Consider the following 21,209-nt stretch of genomic DNA (forward strand, 5'->3'; position numbering starts at 1 on the left):
ATCAATACTAAGTGTTGAGACAAAACCCTTGAAAGAATTTACAGGTTTTATGGTCCAATTTGTAGTGACCCGTCGACCGACTCGTGCAGGTTACGCGACTCGCCGAGTCGGGCCTGGACTCGACAAGTCCAGTCGAGTTACAGACAGAAGACATTTTTTTTAATTATATTCTGTGTTTTCTGGGTTTTGTGTATTTATTTTGCAAAAATCATGTTCAGAAGGGGACAAACTTCAAGTGGCAACCAAGGGGAGTTTCCATGGCTAAACTTCTCGCAAATTGAGTCCGCTTCAACAATTAGGAAATGGAAGAAGAAGCTATCTGATATTAAGAAGAAGGAGGTTTATGTGCCAAACAGGATTGATTGGGAGTGGCTGCAAAGTGTTCGATATGAGGAGGAATTAGCTCCTTACCTTTTAAAGGAGTTCCAACATGAAGGCGAAACAATGATCTGCGACGGGTGGAGCCGGGTCTTCCGTATACAAGAGCCGGTCTATTTAGAGCTTTGTTTGGAGTTTTTCTCCACGGTATCTTTTACCGGGGGAGTGGATGTGTATCACCCGGCAAGCTTTAGTTTTTGCCTTGGGGGCGAGTATCGTCAATGCTCGGTGGTGGATCTTGCCTGCCGACTAGGGATCTACGATCAACCCTTGGTTTCAACAAACATCTTTCGGGCCTTTTTGGCACACACTCATATGGTGTTCCCCGATGGAGTTACAAGCACGGGCTGGTGGAATACCATTGGAAATAAAGTTTACATCCCAAAGTCTGCACAGGAAGGGAGCATTCGATCCCCAACTCACCGCCTCATTCACCGCCTTATTTCCTCCACCATCAATCAAAGAAAAGATGACGACAAGGTGTCCAACCTTGACGTCTTCTATTTATGGAGTATAATTACACCCGACGTCTTTTGCAACATCCCTTGGTGTATAGCTTCATACCTTTCGGAGGGTGCGGTCAAGGATCGCAAAACCTCCCGTATTAATGGTGGGATGTTTGTAACCCGATTGGCTAACTCATTCGGGTTGATGAACCGCGGTGCATGGAACTTCATGACATTGATCCCGACACCTCCGTTCAACCCCATTCTTTTCCGAAGAGCACGGATTATTGAAGACTATGGTGGTGGCCATTATGCCATCCCAAATGATGACCCCGTTGTTGGTCCCGAAGCACCGGGAAGGAGGGTAAGATCAAGAAGAGAGCGGGATGTGGAGGACGAGCCGCCAGTGATTCCGGTCGAGAATGAAGACGTACCAATGGATTGGTACAATGTGGAGATGAGGCGGATGCAGGATCAAATGGCGAGGGGGCTGAACTTTAGCAACCAATCCCATATACGACTTTTTGACCACTTCAATATCCCACATATTGATGGTGGAAATTACCCATTTATTCCATCTTGGGATGAGGTGATTGGTGCGAGACGAAGTGGAGCCGGAGGAAGTGGAGCCGCCAATGATGATGAGGAGGACGAAGATTGATTTTTGTGTTTTAATTAAACAATTTTTATTTTTGTTTTGTTTTTATTCTTATTTGGTGTGTATGACTTGTTTGAGATTTTATTGTGTTTAATGATTGTATGCTTTAGTTATTTTTCAGGATTGGATTAGGATTGCATGCTTAGGATGGTTTAGAGTTATAGCATGGATGTTATCACGAGTGAAAGCGAGTCAAGGAAGCGGAACTTTAACGTCAAAGTGTCGAGTCCGGTCCTTAGGGGGTATGAGCAATTGAGTCTAAACATGGGGAAGAGTTAGAGAAGTTTTTAGAGGCTAAAACAGTTGCAAAATACCAAATTTTTTTGTTGAGTGGCCTACTCGACGAGTGCACTAAGCTGACTCGACGAGTCGCCTTGTATTTCTACATATTCTGAGAAGGCGCGCTGGTACTCGACGAGTCCACCATAAGACTCGACGAGTCGTTCAATTTTTATACCGACGGACTGCTGATTTGATGCTGCTACTTGTCCCACTTGCTCACTTATTCTTCCATTTCCACTCTTGAAGATCTTACACTGATTTCCGCGTATTTGGAGCGACCCACACGAGACGAGACACCCAAGGCATGGATGAGATGTTTCCATGTCTAAAGTTGATTGAAGTTGGAGCTTAAATGAGAGTGATCAACCTATCCACTGCTATCCCAGGGGAGTTTGTTCCAATTCCCTCTTTAGTTTCTTTTTATGTTTTTATGCATCATATGCAATGAGGGCATTGCATCACATAAGTGTGGGGTAGGGGGTTGGTTACATAATAGTCAATTTTAAAAATTTTTGCATACAAAAAGTATTATTTAGGACTTAATTAGAAAACTTTGGTGCAAAAATTAGGATTCCATGTTAGGATTGTGTTAATAATTGCATGAAAACTCAAATGTTTAGTTGAGCCTATATACGTTCTAGTGCATTTGTAGCTTCCTTATTCTAGTGAAATCATGCGACAAAAACACGACCTCGCTTAGTTTGAAGGATGCAATATGTTTAGCAGCCTGAACCTGAAATGTATCCAGGAAAATTTTTATCATTAGCCAATAAAGGTTGAGATTGAGCGCCCATGCTTAAGCATGTAGGGTTTTGAGTAAAAAAAAGTGAGGTATACATGTAAAAAAAAAAGAGAGAGAGAATTACAAGAAAAGTTGTAAGAATTTTGGAGCAATCAAATTGAAGATCTAAAGATCAAAATTCCAAGAAATCCAAAAAAAAAAAAGTTGAAGATGCCAAAAGTCAATACAAGTTGGTGAATTCAAAGATATCAAAGATCAAATTATCAAGAAAGTGAAGAATTCAAAGAATTCATAGTGGTATCGAAAATTGTAATTTTCTAGAATATGTATGCTTGGGTTGCTCAATTAAAAATACCTTGAGGGTAAAGAGGTTTTCTGCGGATGGATTCGGAGGGTTGCATAAAATGAGCATAGTTCGGGGTGAGTGGGCGAATGTTTATGAGGATTGTGAGTATTTGGAATATGGGGGGTTCTTTAGGAAAAATTTCAGACACAAATGCATGCGTTGCGGTCTTGGCATAATGGCTGGGTTAGATTGGAGTTGTTATACATAATTCTAATGTGTTAAAATTCAGTTTTGCTTGAGGGCAAGCAAAAGACAAGTGTGGGGTATTTTGATATGTGCATATTTAGTGTGTATTTAGTAAAGTTTTTATTCATATATTAGCTAAATTATCGCATATTATGGACAAAAGGTACTTAAAAGTGTTAAATTATGTTTTTCAGTCCAAAGATGAAGCTCGGAAGCAAAAGGAAGCAAGAGAAGCAGTTAGGAGCTCGAGAGTGGAATGAAGAAGGAAAAACACTAAAAAAAAGCTTCTACTCGTCGAGTCAGATAGCTACTCGACGAGTCCGGTCGAGGAATCAGAAGGATAATGACTCGGGATCCCAGATAGTTATCGCAATACGGGGAATGTGAGAGGGACTCGACGAGTCACCACTTGACTCGACGAGTCGGATCGCTTATTTAAAGATAATTCCACAGATCGATGAGGAAGAGTTCTGGGACGATTCAGAAGTATCTTGCTACCATTGAGAAGCCTGAAAAATTCTAGAAGACGACGAAGGAAGCTAGAATTCAATTCCGGAGAGTAATTAAGGCAAAATTTCATCATTCCATTTATTCTTTTGTTTATTCATCATGACTAAGCAATTTGACTTTGATTGTTTGCTGTTATTTACTTTAATTATGAGCTAAAACCTTTAGACTTCTGTTTGGGGATACAAAGTTGACAATATGGTTTGATTGATTGGTAGGATTAATTCTAAGTTGGTGAATTTTTGTTATTTTAGCTTGCTAAAGAACCTTGTGTGTGAATAATAATTAATTTTCTGTTAATAGGAAGATAATTGATTAGCATGAACATCTATTGATTATTGTCCTCATATGATATATTGTGACCACATAGTTATATGTCTAGGATTAATGAATATGAAACTAGAATTAATAAGAAAATTGAGTAAATTCATGTGCAAGCTTGTAAGATGACTATCAAACAAGAGGTTAATTAAAAAGACTAAATTAGTTAACTATTGCAAGTCTAACTTAACCCGAATAATTAATCTAGTAAATATAATTAAATTAGACAATTGGCCACTGTTTGAGTTAGTTTATTTGCTAAGGATTAGGGTAGTGAACATGGACCTAATCACTTGAATCGGTAACCAACGAAAGAATTAACTCATTGCACTATTACCTTAAAAATCAACCATAGAGTTAACCAAGTTGAACTAAATAGAAGTTCCTTTCCAATTATTGAATCTAGTTAAATCGTTATTTTCTAGCTTTAAATTAGTAATAATTAGTAAGTTTCTAGTCTTGTAAAACTAGAGAACAACCCCTGCTTTTTAATTAACTTAGATTAAATTAGTTTTTAGTTTAATTTGCCGTTCCCTGTGTTCGATACCCTGCTTATTTAGCTATACCACAATTGATAGGTTCACTGCCTTTTGTGTGTTATTTGATAATTAAAAGTAGGTTTAAAACTAGTGGGTTTTACACACATCACCCACTACATTAAGCCCCACCCGACACTGGACCGAAGTCCAGTATACATATATCATATCAACAAACATATAACATAAACACATATCATAACATATAAACATTCCTCGTGCTTGCCCAGACATCGGATCGAATTCCGGAACACATAACACATAACATATAAGCTAAACATTCCTCGGGATTGCCCCGACATCAGACCAAAGCCCGGAACATATAAACAAACACATGCAAGAAATCACAAAAACATCAAGCATACAAACATTCCTCGGGCTTGCCCCGACATCGGACCGAAGTCCGGAAACATATAATCTACATCAGGCTAACCCTGACATTAGACTTAATTCCAGCATATACTAACATACATAAATGGGCTGGCATTGGTGCCTTAGACCCGTTCCTACAGGAGAAAAACTCACCTCTCAAGTTGCCTGCTGAAATATCGCGAATAAATCTCTGGCTGCTGGCTGACAGATCCCTAAACTGTCAACATCAAAACAAAGCCCAATTAACCATTTAGGCTTCCTATGCATAACTCTAAAATCCCCGCTTGGTCCAAGATTAAGGCCTAAACTCATACTCTAAAGGCCCATAAGTCAAATGATTAACCAAGGCCCAACTGTGGCCCAATTTTCCAAATTGGGCCCAAACTCCTCACATGGTCTTACCTTAAGGCCCAACCATTTATTCTTGGTCCAACACATGACAATCCTGATGGGTTTTAGCCATAAGAACTTTCCTATGTGCGCATGCAAAACCCTAATGCTTGGATCTAGGCTTTCTAATTAAACATGCTTTGAATCCAAGACTTCTAATGACTAATTAGGTATAAGAACAATACAAAACAGATCTAGAAGTTTACCTTTGAATCTCTTGTTTGATCTTGTTGTCTTGGAGCTCTAGAGTCACAATTGTCACTCCTCTAATCATTTACAAACACCAACTAGCAAGGAGGATGATTTGAGAGAGAGGAGAGGGGAGGAAATTCGGCCAGGGGTTCTCTACTTGAGATGAGATGCTGAATTCCCTTGGCCAGAGGGTCTATTTATACTTGTAGACTCCTTAAGGGTTTCAGCTTAAACCCTAGTTGGAACATCTTTCCTTAAAGCAATCCAAATCCTTTCCTTAGATAACCTTGGACGATTTTGAGCTATCCTTAGCTTCTATAATTCGTCCATCCTCTATCCAATAAGGATTTACAGTCTAAAGTGTAACTATCAAACAATTGACAGTTTATACCCTCTTATTTAATTAATCTCTTTAAGTCATCAAATTAATACTAATTAATTTATAACTTATATTAATCAAATAGCAATATTATTATTCCTTATATTATTCTCATAATATATTAATGATATCTATTCTCTCATAATAAATCATCCTGTCAAGTTGCTATGGTGAAGGCAACCCAAAAGGACCATGCACAATCGGGTCAAATACTTGCCTAATATAGTTGCAGCCTTAGACACTATTCCAACAGTCTCCCACTTGGATAAGTCTAGCAACTATATGCACAAGTATAATCCGATTTGCAATCGTAGCTCTTAAAGACGCTGTCAAACTCTGATCTAATCAATCTTGTCCTTTAGATAAGGGATCGTACAGTCCTCTGTTAGATATCATGCTGACAACTCTATGGAATGATTAGTCTAGCATTTAGGTTTCTCGATCTCCGATTTATTTGACATAGAACTTAATCGAACACATCAATTCAGTTCTGACCGGGCCCGACACATAAGTCAAATCAAATCATCGAGCGGCCGAGATATCGCTTTTACCTTCTTGGAATAAAAGTTACAGATAAACTTCGACTTATATGCATTTACTTATTCATTAACCAATTATACACAACAATGCGTTTTATAACACCGAGTTACTGATGCGTTTTCGCATTATCAATGTACAACCAATTAACAAATAATAAACCATATATCTAGGTTTTAAGACTATATGATATTATCATCTTGCGATCACCTTTTATATCATATTCCATAAGGTGATTCCAGCAAGCACGGGTTTGTTCCAATGCTCAAAACCAGTTCATAAGCACTCATGAATGTTGCAGCAACCCTTTGCTATGTCTACCACCATTTAGACAATCTACACACCAATTCATGACAATCTTCATTCATATCTACTTCCAACATACGAACGATTGTGGACAATTTAAATAATTCGATTATTCTTAATAAATTCAATTATTCTGGAAGTCAAAACATGCAAAGTGAAACAATAGTTTGTAACAGCCCAAAATCTTAAGTATTGTTAAATTGCATTTTGGGGTGTTTTAAAAGGGGGACTCGGCGAGTTGGAGCCAGACTCGCCGAGTAGGGGCGCAGAGTTGGTCGCGGGTTCGCGACTGGACTCGACGAGTCCAGGTATGGACTCGGCGAGTCGACGCTGTTCAGCAGAAACCCTAGCCGTTTCGTATTGGGTCGTATTTAAGGGTTGTTATGTCGTCATTTCACGTCTTTTGGCCGATTGTGGAGATCCCTAGACGTCTGTGGCATCTAGAACAAGCTTGAAGACCATTATTGACCTTGAAGAAGTTGTTAGGCAAGAAGAAGAAGAGTTTTGGCCAAAGGAATATCAAGAGGATCGAGTTCTGAGGTTTGGAGACACAGAGAGGGTGTTATTCAGGTAATATTTCGAATTATCCTCTGCTATGTTGATGTGTTATGGAATTAGGGTTTATGAAACCCATTTGGTGATTTGATGGATTATTATGTTGTTATACAAGAGTTTATACCCTAGTAATAGGATGATTAGAGGTCCAGAAGTCCCATGAGTGTGTATCTCGGGAAAAACGTATCTCAGGAAGCAGTTGGATCGACTGCATGGCATGGACTCGCCGAGTCGGATGATCAGACTCGGCGAGTAGCTTGAAGATTCACTGGGACTCGCCGAGTTGTTCTTCAGACTCGGCGAGTGGAGTCGGGGTGGCCCCGCGATTCTTCCAGGAGTGACTCGTCGAGTCAAAGAGGATACTCGACGAGTAGAAGGGAAATCTCAGAGGATTGAAGGACGACCAGACTCGCCGAGTCGCCAGGGGACTCGCCGAGTCCAGTCGAGCTGACAATGGACTGTTGACCAGAGTTGACTGGTGTGATTCTTAGGGTCAATTAACGTGGAAGATAGAAGTATTAAATAAGGGATATATGATGTTACAGGGAGCTTGTAGCTCGGAGGATCAAGTGCAAGGGATTTTAGAAGTTGCTATCTTCTAGTGACCGCGAGGTGAGTCTTCTCACTATACCTCACCCGGAAGGGTTTGATTGTGTGACCGGAAGGTCAAGTATGTTATGTGTTATGTTTATATGCTATGAATGGAAAGTTAGCTGCTACGCGTGTTATACATGCTTATATATGGGCCGGAAGGCAAGGTATTATGTGACAGAAAGGTCAGGTATGATATGTGATATATGTGCTTTATGTGTTATAGTATTGGTATTATGTGTTATATATGTGTATGGGCCGGAAGCAATTATCTTGTGGACCGAGAGGTCCGGGCCGGAAGGCGATATTATGTGGATCGAAAGATCCGGGCCGGAAGGCGATATTATGTGGATCGAAAGATCCGGGCCGGAAGGCGATATTATGTGGATCTAAAGATCCGGGCCGGAAGGCAATGTTATGTGGACCGAACGGTCCGGGCCGGATGGCGTATGTGCGTAAGGTATATTGGGGAACTCACTAAGCTTCGTGCTTACGTTGTTTATGTTACGTTGTTTCAGGTTCTTACAGTAACGCGGGATGGCAACGGTTCGATTGTACACACCGAAGAAAGAGTTGAGTTTTGGAGGATCCTGGTCTTCTTTTATAACGAAAATGAAACTACGTTTTGTAATTTGAATGTGAATAAGATTTTAAACAAGTGTTTTTAATATTAAATTGATTAATTAAATGAAAATTTTATTTTTGGAAATCTGGGTGTTACATAGTTAAACAATTAACATAAGATAGTAAAATTACTCATAAATAAAACTACTTTATTTAATCATCAAATGTTAATTACATTTATCTATTACACGTTTCTAATACTATCTAATCTATGCTAATATCATCCTTCAGCCCCATACTCCTAGCATGCTGCAAGTGCTTAACCCTACTCAGTCCCTTCGTGAGCGGATCTGCTGGGTTGTCTTCTGATGATATCCTCTTCACTACGAGTTGTCCTTCTTCTACACGATGTCTAATAAAATGATATTTTCTGTTGATATGTCGTGATCTACAATGATCCCTCGGTTCCTTGGTCAAGGTAACCGCTCCTTCATTATCACAGAAAATCTCTATGGGCTCCTTTATGGCAGGTACAACTCCAAGGTCACCGATGAAGTTCTTCATCCATATTGCCTCCTTCGACGCTTCGCTCGCTGCAATATACTCTGATTCGCACGTTGAATCAGCTACGGTTTCTTGCTTAGAACGTTTCCAAGTTACTGCTCCTCCATTCAGGGTAAAGACCCAGCTCGACTGCGAACGGTAGTTGTCCCTGACGGTTTGAAAGCTGGCGTCACTATACCCTCGCACCTTCAAGTCATCACTCCCTCCGAGGACTAAGAACCATTCCTTTGTTCTCCGAAGGTACTTAAGGATATTCTTCACCGCAATCCAATGGGCTCTGCCAGGATTCCCTTGATATCTACTAACCATGCTCAAAGCAAAGGCTACATCAGGGTGAGTACAAGTCATAGCGTAGATGATTGAGCCAACTGCGGAAGCGTATGGTACTCGGCTCATTTCTGCTATTTCAACTTCGGTACTCGGACTTTGAGTCTTACTTAACTTGGCATTACTTTGTATCGGTAATTCTCCCTTCTTCGAGTTTTCCATACTAAAGCGTTTTAGTACCTTCTCTAAGTAAGTGTTCTGACTAAGTCCTATTAGTCTCTTACTTCTTTCTCTCACTATCCTTATTCCCAAAATATAGGAAGCCTCTCCGAGGTCCTTCATAGCGAAGCACTTCCCGAGCCAGGACTTAACCTCCTGCAGAGTCGGGACGTCGTTTCCTATGAGTAATATGTCATCGATATATAAAACGAGAAAGCTTACTATACTCCCACTGGCTTTGACATATACACAAGATTCATCTTCGCTTCGTACAAACCCAAATTCTTTGACTTTCTCATCGAAACAAAGATTCCATCTGCGAGATGCTTACTTAAGTCCATAAATGGACTTCTCAATCTTACACACTCTATTCGGATGCTTCGGATCCACAATCCCCTCTGGCTGAGCCATGTAAACATCCTCAGCCAACTTCCCATTCAGGAAAGCGGTCTTGACATCCATTTGCCAAATCTCATAATCATGAAATGTGGCAATCGCTAGCATCACTCTAATAGATTTTATCTTTGCAACTGGTGAGAAGGTCACATCATAGTCAACTCCGGGAGTTTGAGTAAAGCCCTTCGCGACCAATCGCGCTTTATATGTGTGTACTTTTCCATCCACGTCGGTCTTCTTCTTGAAGATCCATTTGCACCCAACGGTCTTACGTTCGGGCACATTATCAACCAAATTCCAAACTTGGTTATCATACATGGATTGGATCTCGCTATCCATTGCCTCTTTCCACTTTGCAGACTCCGGGCCTGCCATGGCTTCCTTATAGCTATTAGGTTCATCAAGATTTATTAGTGTACCATCACTAATATACGTGTCCCCCTCGGTAGTAATATGAAAACCATAAAACTGGGGTTGAACTCTAACTATATCGGAACGTCTAAGAGGTAGTGATTCGTCAATTGGTTCAACCGAAGTTTCCTCCTCGGGTTGAGTGTCAGTGGTAGAGGTTCCTTCATCTATCGACTCTTGAATCTCTTCAAGCTCGATTTGCCTCCCACTGTCTCCTTGGCTTATGAGTTCTCGCTCTCAGAAAACTCCCCTCCTTGCAACGAAGACAACATTGTCCTTCGGTCTATAGAAAAGATATCCAAAGGATTTCTGCGGGTAGCCGATGAAATTACATCGCTTACTTCGAGGTTCGAGCTTGTCGTGAGTATCTCGTCTTACGAAAGCCTCGCAACCCCAAACCTTGATATGTGCCAACGAGGGAGCTTTCCCTGTCCACATCTCGTGAGGTGTTTTGACAACCTTCTTAGTAGGGACTCGGTTAAGGATATGGGCGGCAGTCTCTAAGGCATACCCCCAAAAAGAGATAGGTAGTGAAGCACGACTCATCATAGAGCGAACCATATCCAATAAGGTTCGATTACGCCTTTCTGCCACACCATTCAACTGCGGTGTCCTAGGTGGCGTCAATTGTGAAACTATTCCACACTCCTTGAGATAATCGTGGAATTCAAGACTTAGGTACTCTCCCCCTCGATCGGATCGAAGCATCTTGATTTTCCTGCCCAATTGATTCTCCACTTCATTCTTGAACTCTTTGAATTTTTCAAAAGTTTCTGACTTTTGCTTGATTAAGTAGATATACCCATATCTACTATAGTCATCAGTGAAAGTCACATAAAAGTGGTTCCCATCCTTCGTGGTTGATCTAAATGGTCCACATACATCGGTGTGTATTAGGTCAAACAGACCCTCACCCCTTTCGCAAGAACCCGCGAAGGGTGACTTAGTCATCTTTCCAAGCAAACAAGACTCGCATGTGTCATCTTCCCTAAGGTCGAATGACTCCAACACTCCATCCTTTTGGAGTTGGGCTATGCGTTTCTTGTTGACATGTCCAAGGCGACAATGCCACAAGGATGCCTTATCCATACTATTGGAAGAATCTATATTCAAAACATCATTTCCTAAGTTATCAACAATCACAACAGTTTCATAAATTCCATTGCATGGTATAGCTTCAAAATAAAAGACACCATTCAGATAAGCTAAAATAGAACCATTCTCATTATTAAAAGAAAATTTAAAACCTTGTCTAAACAAACCATGAAATGAAATGATGTTTCTAGCCATTTCTGGCGAATAGCAACAATTGTTCAAATCTAAACTTAAACCATTCCTAAGCACTAAAGAATACACTCCAATCTTGGTCACAGGCGACGATCTTCTGTTCCCCATGATTAGATTTATTCTTCCAGCCTCCACATCCCTATTTCTTCTTAGTCCCTGGACATTAGAAAAAATGTGGTAACCACAACCGGTATCAAGAACCCAAGAAATAGTGTGAGATGATTCATTAGATTTAATTGTATATATACCTACGAAAGACGGCTTAAGCTTTTCTTCCTTAATGGCTTGTAGGTACTCTGGGCAGCTTCTCTTCCAATGTCCTATCTTGTGGCAGTGGGCCACCTTTGGGTTAGGGCAGGGCTTAGCAGGATCAACTTTGGTCCCACTAGAAGAGGCACCATCTCGGGCTTTAACCTTACGATAGTTCTTAGACGAAGCCTTCCTCTTCTTTCCCTTTCCTTGTCCAATAGCCAAGACAGGAGCAGCGGGTGGATTGGGAGGTGGTGCAGCAGACTAGTCCTTGAAGTAGCTTTCAGCGACTCTCAAGAGACCTTGGAGTTTGCTTAGGGTGACCTCTTCTATGTTCATGTGGTAGGTCATCCTAAATTGATTATAGCTCGGAGGCAAAGAGTGAAGCACCATGTCGATCGCCAAGTCTTCCCCAAAGTCAACATTCAACTTGCAAAGGCAGTCGACATACCTTTGCATCTTTTGCAGGTGCACGGTAAGAGACTCTCCATGACCCATGTTAGCGGAAATCATGTTAGTGAAAATCTCATAACGCTCTTGTCTCGCATTTTGGTGGTATCTCTCCAATAAGTCTTGATGCATCTCGTACGGGTACATGTCCTCATAGGACTTTTGGAATTCAGAGTTCATAGTGGCTATCATGATGCAATGTACCTTCGTTGCATCGCGCTCATGAGTTTCAAAAGCGGTCATTTCAGCCAGAGTAGCGATTTCAGGGTTAATCGTCTCGAGCTTCTCATCGAGGACATACTCCTTATCCTCATAGCGAGCAATGGTGCGAATGTATCTTATCCATTTGCTAAAGTTTGTTCCATCGAAAGTGACCTTTTGACAAAGGCTCATCAATGTGAAAGAACTAGCAGCAATGTTGTTTGCGTTCGACATCTACAAATAGAAAGGACAAAGATAGATTAGAATGTGAATCCCTAATTATCACCCAATAAGAAAAATTAGGGCTAGGATCCAACAACAATATTTACATATTAGAAAAGGGATGTCGTAATCTAACATGCAAATAATATGAAGGTAAGTGAATGACGATTCACTAATTCTCCACCACAAAACATAACTTAAGTCCTAAATGCATTGAGAATTCCTAGGTTCGGATGAGATTCATTGAAACTATTCAATGACATGTTTAAATCTCGATATGCCCCTCTTGTTTGTGACTGGGATACCGAGGATCACAAAGCGGGTGTGAATTACCATGCAAATTCACATGGTGCCTTCATTGTAACGATCACCTATTCGATGTGCCGGTAAACCACACACGCTCCATCGAACTATGATAAACAATGAATCACCCTTTGCCACCTTTGCTTAGAACCAATTAGTGTGCTGGTAAACCATGCACGCTCCACTAACTTCTTAGCAAGGGTGCAAAGTGTAATTTCATGGGATTGCATCAATTCACTTTTCCTAAAGTAACTAAGATTGGGAATTTTTTTTAAAATATGTAGTTACTTTATATTTCTTATTATACTTTTAATGAGAGGATGGGGTTTCCCTATCCTACCCATTCGGCTAACGACCCTCCACCAATCAAGCAAGCGGTGGGTGTCAGTGTACACCCATTAAGCGCCATTTTATAGGCCGCAACCTTATACCCACCTTATAGATCGGCTTCGTGAATGAGGCCTACTAACGGTAAGACTAGCATTTTAGTTATACATATATATTAATCTTGTAATATTATACTAGTATAGGGTTGTATTTTAAACTTTTAAAATCTAGGGTTTGAAATTTAAATTTTCTAAATTAAAACTTTTAATCACAAAAAATAAATTTCAAAACCTGAGGACAAGTTTTAAAACATTTAAAACATGGAGGATCAAATAACAAATAATTTTAGTCAACAATTAATTCCATAATTATCTATATTTGATTTATTCAAGATTTCTTGTAAGATAATTACCAATTTAATCAAAATAATTAATTAATTATCATATAAGGAAATTAAATATTTTATTAGTTGATAAATATCTTTAATTAGATCAAGATTATAGTCATATATATCAAAAAATCGGATTAGGGTTGATCTAATATAATTAAGGTAAGTTTCCATAAGATAATCATCAAAAAATCCCGAATCTGGCCTTTCCTGACGCTTGGACTCGCTGAGTGCACCAAGGGACTCGCCGAGTCAAGCCAACTCGCCGAGTCCACAATGGGACTCGTCGAGTCCATGACTCAAAACCTCAAAAATCGAATTTTGCAAACAAGTTTCAAACAAACAAGCAACAATTTAACAGAAACCAAGCTAGGCTCTGATACCACTGATGGGTTTTAGCCATAAGAACTTTCCTATGTGCGCATGCAAAACCCTAATGCTTGGATCTAGGCTTTCTAATTAAACATGATTTGAATCCAAGACTTCTAATGACTAATTAGGTATAAGAACAATACAAACAGATCTAGAAGTTTACCTTTGAATCTCTTGTTTGATCTTGTTGTCTTGGAGCTCTAGAGTCACAATTGTCACTCCTCTAATGGTTTACAAACACCAACCAGCAAGGAGGATGATTTGAGAGAGAGGAGATGGGAGGAAATTCGACCAGGGGTTCTCTACTTGAGATGAGATGTCGAATTCCCTTGGCCAGAGGGTTTATTTATACTTGTAGACTCCTTAAGGGTTTCAGCTTAAACCCTAGTTGGATAATCTTTCCTTAAAGCAATCTAAATCCTTTCCTTAGATAACCTTGGACGATTTTGAGCTATCCTTAGCTTCTACAATTCGTCCATCCTCTATCCAATAAGGATTTACAGTCTAAAGTGTAACTATCAAACAATTGACAGTTTATACCCTCTTATTTAATTAATCTCTTTAAGTCAAATAGCAATATTATTATTCCTTATATTATTCTCATAATATATTAATAATATCTATTCTCTCATAATAAATCATCCTGTCAAGTTGCTATGGTGAAGGCAACCCAAAAGGACCATGCACAATCGGGTCAAATACTTGCCTAATATAGTTGCAGCCTTAGACACTATTCCAACAAATCCAATGGTCCAAAATCTCATAATCATCAATGCCCAGTTATGGACCATCTAAGGCCCAATTTTCCCAATTGGGCCCAAGCCTGTCTAATGGGCCTTATTATAAAGCCCAAACTAAATAATCTAGTCCATATATTTGTTCTTGGATGGCCCATCAAGAGCCCAATCCCTAAACCCAACAAAAAGGCCCAACTCAAGGCCCAACAAAAATTAGGGTTTCTCACATGAAATGACGATTAGGGTTAAGTATTCTTACGTAACCCGTTAAGGACTTAATCCATTAAGTCCATCACTCCATTAGGCCATTCATACAACGTAGTTGGACATAAATCGTAACTCCAGTCCACTGGTCTGAACGCGGGGCCCGACAATCTAAAACTAACATCTTCTGAAATTATGGTTTTCTATACCCTAACACTACTAGAAAAACAGCCTTTAATGACGCGCAAACAATGACACGCGGTGATTTACGATACGCAAAAGTGGGCGCTCTAAAAATAATGTCATCTCTTCAAACTTTTGAAGGATAGAGGTCACGCTTTTTGTGCGTGCCCTAAGATTAATGTCCAAGAAAAAAAATTAAAAACACAAAGGGCACTTATTTAAAAATGGGCGTCGTCTAGAAATGTCTCTTTATATTTTTTGAATGAAAGGCGCGTTCTCTTTTTTTTTTTTGCAGCTGGGGGGAAACGAAAATCCCAAAAGTTTGAAAGGCCGCCATTGTTATCCTCTATCTTATTTCCATCTTTCCCCTCTCTCTCTCTCTCTCACTCTCTCTCTTTCTCTACTCTGTCACTCTAATACCCAAAAAAAACCCTAATATCATCACAAATCCTCTTTTCTCACGCAACAAAATCGCAATATCACCAAATCCCTGATCCCGTCTTCTGAACAGATCAAACCCACAGGGGTTCTCGATTTCTCTATGTTGATGTGTGGTGACACGAACAAAAAAAGGAGTGTAGAGCCTCAACATTTCAATTTCATTTGTCGGTTGCTTCAAATCGGCTATTGCTTTCTCTCTCATAGGGGTTTCTTGGTGCGTTCCCTTCACCTCCGTTATAAAGGAATATCTGTGGGATACAAAAGGCGTTCGAGAGAAAGGGAGGACATCGATCAAGGATCACTTACTTCTACCCACTGGAACCATTATATCTCCCACTCGATGTTGAGAGCAACGTCGAGATCGTCGATAATGTCGAAGATAAGATCCAGGTTCTTATTTCTCCTTTATTCATCCCTCTAATTTCGATTTTGAATCATCTTCTCTTCTCTTATGTAAACCCTAACCAGAAAAACCATACAAGTTTGAATCATGATTTCCTCCTCCGGTGGCCATAACTAATTTTGCGTTGGAGGCACTTCTTCTGCTCCCGATACTCATGGTTCTAAGGATGTCACATACATTTTTCTCAAATCTCGTGGCTACCATGGCCTCTTCCCTTAGATCAAGGTTCTCTCTTTCTTTCTCTCTCTCTCTCTCTCTCTCTTGTGTGATTGAGGTGATATCTCCGATGAAGGAATCTTTTATTTGAATGATTTACTAGTACGTACACCCCACACAAGTTCATATTTCGATATCTGGATGTCGAACATGTTACCATTTTTACCAGAGGAAGAAAACCAAAGAAGTTCATCGAGCAATAAAACAAATTATCATTGGTTTTATTGTCTGCAAGTGTCGTTGTTCTTTCTTATTATTTCTGTTGTTTCAAGATTTTGTTTTTTATGCCTGATTCTTTCATTATTGTGCAGATGATAAACTCTTTGATGCTTCACAGTATGCTTTTTTTTGGTCGACCTACTACTGAGAAAATTGAGTTTAGGTGGTTAGAAGAAGATGAAGATAATCCTTCAACTGGAGTTCCTGATGATGAATGCCATTTATTTGACAGAGAAGAGGTATAATGTACATTGTGCATCTTCTGTTTTCACTTCACTCCATATTTATCTTCATTTATTGTTCATAAATCTAAACGCTTGAGATATTATGCATTCATCACTTCACATTTTAGACATCTAAAGTCGTTACAATAGTTGCAATTAATTTCATGCAAATTCAAATCCCTAAACCTGCAGTGATAAAATATCTCATCTTTCTAAATCTTACATCTTCTTTTTCCACAGGAGCCAGGTGCAAGATCTCTATTGGATTTAGATGATCTGTCAACTATATTTTCAAAAGTATAGTTTTGATTTCAGTTTTTCACAATAAAGCTGTGCATTTTTTGAGCCAAATTAACTAAATTTCTTGTTTTGTTAAATAGCTAAACAGATCAGTAAGCGGACCTAGACATCGTGGAGTTATTGGTGATCGAGGATCAGGATCTATTTCAAGAGAAAGTAAGTATCTATATCAAATCTATTCAAGAAATACTTTTGATCTTCATTGCTTTTGTAACTTTGTTCATGTTCCTCTATAAAAAAAATATACATATTTTCAGGTTCATCAGCTTCAGTAGACCTACTAGAGTGGCTAGACCAACACATCTCAGACACAGAAAGCAGCCATGGAAGCAGAAGATGGTCTTCACAATCTCATCTCCCTTTAGACCCTAAACCCTTATACAGAGCTTCATCATACCCTACAGAGAAACACTAATTCTTCACAGAACCCATACTCACACTAACCTCATCTCTCCCTTCATTTTCACCTGGGGCCCACAACAGTCTCCCCTCGCCACATCATCGTTCGCATTCCCATTCCCATTCCCAAATGCCCTTTTCAGACCTTAATCTCTCCCCTTTATCAAACACCTCTAGTCTTCACCTAACCAGTATCCCACATGGGTCACGTTATGGCTCAACCCGAACCCACCCGGTCCACCCCGGGTTAACTCAGTACTCTCAAACACAAAACCAATGGGCTAAACAAGTGTTGGCCAACAATCTTAACCAAAAGATGCTCTTGTCCCAATGTTTCAACAAAAGCCACTTGGAGAAGTAAAATTGTTCAACTAGAGAGTCAAGGTTGAACCTGTGGGTTAGCTGTGTCTTTCTCCCAACCCTATCATGAGTTACAAGAATCTTGAGTCTTTAAAGGTTAAGTTAAATGACCTATTTACCCTTTGTAGAAAATTAAGTTCAATCTACCCCACATCCATCAATTCTTGCCATTATAATTATAAATAACCTAAGTTCACTATAAGGAAACTGTGATTGTTCTATAGCCCCACCCTTTCTTTTTACTACTTAAAGCCTTTAGAATTCTCTCCTTGTAAGCATTCTAAGAGTAATTTCAAGTTCCTTCCCTATTTACCTGTTTCTTCTTACTTTGCTTGCTTCACTTAATTATTAATCATTTATTTTAGTAAGCATGTTTACATCTTTCTCCAACCATTTTCCTCATAATTTCTTAATTTTCCCATTTTGCCCTTGTTGTGTTCTGAAACATTTTTTGTTTATGTGGTAACATAACAATTAATAGGTTCACTGCATTTTTTGAGCTATAAGTCACACGGTTGATGAGATCTTGAGTGCGGTTTCAGGGGTATATTCTTTAATTCTTTGCAGGTTTCTATTTGTGATAATTTCTTCTTAATTTTATTAATTTGAGTTGTGATATATTTGTTTGAATGTAGTGAGATGTTTATCCTGTGGAGTACTACAATAGGTTCTCAATGAATCAAGTCCTTGACCCCCATTGGGGTGTGCTTTATGAAGAAGATGTAAGATATGCGTCAATTTCTCATTTTTCATTAATGTCTTATCAATCATTATTTAGTAAATAGTTTATGGGATATATATATAACTCAGATTTAATATTAATAAAACAGTTAACTGGTCATAAGTCTCACACTGTGAACATTCTTGTCAATAATGCTCCTGGAGTTCTCAACCTGGTCACCGGAGTTATATCCAGAAAGGTTTACAACATCCAGGTTTGGTTTTTTTATCCTTATAGTATAATTTTTTAGGTGAAATGTTTACTTTTTTTTAAATAACAATATTTAAAAATAAAAAAATGTGTTGTGTTAATGTGTACAGAGAACTAGAGTGGTTGGCGTTGTATATAGTTTCTACTATAAATAGATAAGGATATGTATATAGTTTCTACTATAAATATTGTCCAGAAGAGTGTTTCAATAGCAACAATGGCACTTGTTTTAAAGGTGCATGTTATTCTCATTTAGTTAGTTGTTTGTATGGGGATGCTATAATTACTTATTGAAGGTTCTTTGCATAAACATCATTTGAAAATGGTTTCTCGGCGTTTCTTTCATGGATGCAGTTTCTTGGAAATTGATCTAGGCCATTTGAAAGTGACCAATGAAGTTAGTTGGCATGGACCTGCGGAAGATCAAGCATTTGTTCATCGTGACTACTTTCTCGCATTTCCTTTTCACCAGCTGTCTTGCCATGAATTTGGGTGAATAACCTATCCTCGCTCCTTATTTTTGCGACATAAACTAAAATGAAGTTAATTCATGTTGCAGCTCCTTACATTATGATGACATTAAATTTTGATATATGTGGGTTTAGACCATCTGTTCTGAAGTTCCCAAGTGAAGAAAAGTTTAGTGAAGTTGCTAAATTTATTGGAACAAAGTTTTCTTCTTCATAATCCATTAACTTCACTGCTGACATTTCTAAAGCAGAATGAAAATGACAAGTGATTTTGTGTTGTGTTTACAGGGTTGATGAAAATGAATAGCTCTGGAGTTAGAGGAGGAAAAGAAAGCTCAAGCTGAAAGAGATAAGATGCTGCAAATGCGCGCAAGTGTTGCATTCTTCGTTTCAATTGTTAGTATGAAACATAGAGTAGATTAGATGAATGCAAGTTTATTTATTGTAAGAAATAGAATTGTATGACATTAAATTTTATGAAATGAATTGTATTTTTTATATGGTATTTTATTTCTATTATGAGACAGTAAAAGCAAATTTAATTTAAAATTTAATAAATAAATAAATATATTTTTTTAAACATTTAAGTTTACGATACGCAAAAATGTGTGTCATCTTCATTTATGACACAGCCTTTCTTGACAGGGGTTTTAATGATACGCATTGCGTGTCATTAACACGGGCGTCGTAAGGTTACGACACGCGAATGCGTGTCGTCTTCCTTTATGACAGGGCCTTCCTTGATACGCATTGCGTGTCGTAAACGCGCGTCGTAATTGCACGTCGTAAATGAGCGTCGTAAATGCGCGTCCTCTATAGACGACGCGCAAAAGCGCGTCGTCTCTCTTTATGACAGGGCCTTCCTTGACGCGCATTTGCGCGTCGTCTGAGCCTTTTACGACGCGCAATGAGCGTCGTAAAAGGCTGTTTTTCTAGTAGTGTAATTAGGGTTTCTAACCCAAGCACATGTCAATTAGTCAAACAGTTAGGCTTTTAGGTCAATTAGGGCTTCATTAAGTCGAGCACCACCCAATGCCACCTCGGGCGGTGGTCGTCGACGGCGGCAGCCATCACCTCACGGTGGTGGCGGTGGGTTTTTCTCTTGATTTGTGACAACCCATAATTTCTATCTTGTAAAAGTCAAACTTGGTCAACTAAAGTCAAACGTATCAATCAAAGGTCAAACTTATTTCTTTTATTATCTTAATATACTTAGGGTAATGAATTTATAGGTGTATAAACCTAGCATTCTTAAGAGTGGTGTGTTTTGGAAGAAATCATTTTGGACCGAGAACCATCGCATGGGCCGTACACTCTCGGGCTGCTCACGCCTCCTCTGAAACCAACTGATACGCCCTTCTCCTTGTCACAGGCGCCTCTGCCCGGCCCTGACGGCCGTCGGTGATCCTCAAGGTTGCAGGGGCAGGTGCTATCACCTGTTTTACTGAAAGCAAACTCGGACATTGGGCCTTCTTGTGGCCCCTCTGACTGCAATGGAAACATATCACGTCTGATCCCTGGGTGTTGGTAGCAGTACAATCTCTGCTAAAATGACATGTCCGACCGCACTTGAAGCAGCCTGAATCCCCACCACTACCACTCCTACACACACGCTCGTGCGTCCTGCCGCACTTGCCACAGCGCCCCCGGTCTTAATGATCTCTCGACCTAGAATCCGACGTCTTGGGCCTCTTGCCCGAACCCATAGATACCTGAACCTTTGCCAGCTTCCTCTTCTTTTTTGTCTCTAGATCAATCCCTCTCTCTCTCTCTATGGCTCGAGCGATCATATCTTCCAGCGTCTTGCAGCTGGACCGACTCACAAATTGACTGGTATTGCTCCTCAACATCTCGTGGTAATGAGCCTTTTTCATCTCCTCGTCCGCCACATACTGCAGAACTAGAAGGGCTCTCTCTCGGAACTTGGCGGTGATCTCCGCCACTGTCTCTATAGTATGCTGCAAGTCCTGGAACTCTCGTGCTAACTGCTGCACCTCAATCACCGGTGCAAACTCGGCCTTGAACCTGGCCGAGAAATCACTCCATGTCATGACGTCCAACGCGACATCATCCCTCATAGCATGACCAACCTTTTCCCACCAATCATGCGCTCTATCCTTCAAAAGACAGGAGGCTAGTCTAACCTTGTCCCTCTCTGGACATCAACTAGAAAGAAAG

The sequence above is a fragment of the Lactuca serriola genome, chromosome 9 (assembly GCF_051521515.1).
Source record: "Lactuca serriola cultivar US96UC23 chromosome 9, Lser_US96UC23_V15, whole genome shotgun sequence".
Lineage (NCBI taxonomy): Eukaryota > Viridiplantae > Streptophyta > Magnoliopsida > Asterales > Asteraceae > Lactuca > Lactuca serriola.